The sequence below is a fragment of the Coptis chinensis genome, chromosome 5 (assembly GCF_015680905.1).
Source record: "Coptis chinensis isolate HL-2020 chromosome 5, ASM1568090v1, whole genome shotgun sequence".
NCBI classification, from domain to species: Eukaryota; Viridiplantae; Streptophyta; class Magnoliopsida; order Ranunculales; family Ranunculaceae; genus Coptis; species Coptis chinensis.
In genome coordinates, this window is record NC_141460.1 from 52,604,585 (window position 1) to 52,606,900 (window position 2,316).

Below are 2,316 nucleotides of genomic sequence, written 5' to 3' on the forward strand. Positions count from 1 at the left end.
ATACTTAATTAAGATGATTACTAGAATTTAACTACAAATGCTATGGAAATACTATTGTTTGACTCTAGATAAAGGAATTAGAGGGGAATTGAATCCACCTCGAATCCAACTTAATGACCTAGTACAGATTGTGGTATCTCGATTCTTACGTTTTCACGGCAAGAATTCCGAGTCTAATCCCTAGTGTTCATGGCATTTCTACCAAGTACTAACTAGCATGTGAGGTCGCCCACCCATTCTCATGGCGAAACGCGACCTTCTAGAGTGGAATAGATGCTACAACGTTTCTATACTAAACAACTAAGGTTTCATCAAGGCTTCATCAACCCCTCTAATGGAGGTTTAGCCTTGAGTCATCAATCTAACATTTACCATTAAATCTAAACTAAACATAATGTGAGAAATTGAGAATTACTTAATTTAGCAATAATGAATCTAATTTAATGGCTGGAATAAAACAATGACAAGAATTGAATTTAGATCTAAAATGGAAATGACAAATTCGAACTTGATAAAAATACTACTTTATTTATCTAATCAATCGAACAATGATTCGAGATTTAATCTAAAACAAGAATTTAAATGGAACTAAAACTTAATTTAATTAATAAAACTAGATCTATAATTCTATATCTTAATTTAGGTCTAACTAGCTACCATTAACAAAGAGCTAAGCTTTTGTTTTTATACATCCAGATCCAAAATTCGTGCATGGGCTTGGAGCGGGGTTTGGGCGAGAATCGGGCCCAAAACCAAATTCTTTAGTCCAAAAGGCCTCTTCAGCTGCAGTTAGCTTCCACAGACTTTTCGTCCACTTATGCTCCTCTGATTGGGTCAAGGCTTGGACCATTGCAAAGCTCTTTCGAGCCGGTCGTTTTGACATAAGGTAGGCCCAATTCCGAGGTCTGAGTCCGAAGATATGGCATTCGGAAGTTCTGCTGACTTTTGCTCCTTTATCTCGCTAATGTGGCACATTTCTGCACATAATGGACTTTGAAGCCTGAAATGCATAAAAACACGTAATCAGTATTAACTCTTACTTATTATTCACATAATTGGTCTAACAGTATGATTATTAAGGGGTTAAAACTAAAGTTTTGGGCTCTTATCAATGGCACATAAGTTACATTAAGCTAGTAGGCTAGAGTTGGCTCTAATGTATGGAGAATGACTTGATGACTTACAATAGACTGATAAAGTACTACAAGCCTATAGAGTCTCTACCGAAATTACCACAATCACTACTACCACTACTAAAAAAATGACTTGTGATGACAGCTTTTATCCGTCATAAAACAGGTTTAATGACATTTTTTCGTTTAAAAAACAACCGTCATTATAGAGCCCGTCATAAAAGTTAACAAAAAACATTATAAAGTTGATGACACTATTGACAAAAAAACGTCATAAAGTACCAACATTTAATGACAAAAATTATATTAGAAGCGTCGTAAAGTAGTATTTTTTTATGACGGTTTTACTAAATCTGTCTAGATTTGAAGACAAAAAGGATCAAGATTTAACATGATTAAGGTTAGTTTGAGCAAAAACGTCATGAAAACTTTGTTATATTTTCAAAAAAAAAATTGTAATTACCATAATTACGGTAATTACTATATATATGGCACTGTGGCACCAATTACATTTCTAGACAATAATGTGACAAATATTATAGCTTTGGAAAAAATATTTCCATTCCGTTCAAGAAAAAAAAAAGGAAACTTTTGAATAACATAATATTTTTCATTAATAATTATCTCAAAAACCTAATCACAAAACAACTTCATCGAATAATACGACCTTTCCATGGCCTTCATCTTCCATTCACCAATCAAACCTTGGTTGAACCGAGCTACAATAAACCAGCAACCTTAGTTAAGTTAGAAACACTTCAAGTGCAATTCTTCCTACAAGAGAAACAAATAACGCAAAATTTAATTGGGCTCGCCATATGCGCTTCCAAAACCTTAATATGTCCAAATAGTGCAGTCCTTACTTTTGAAAGGTGAGTGCACCTTAAATTATAATAGCATCATACCATAAGCACTATTAGAAGTCATTTTAGAAAGATTGATTAAAAGGTATCTATTAGTACAAAGCAAAACATATAATAAGGTTGCCCAATTCTTCCATAGAATTTGACCCATTAACCTACAAAAGCAAGGGACTACCATGCTACATAGTGGCAGTGCTTGAACTTGATAGGTCCAAATCATAATTATTGTGGAAAACCATGACTCACTCCTTCTCTTTTTTGCAATCATTGCATGGGTGATAACATGCACTTTACAATTATGATGTTCTAGATTCAGTTAC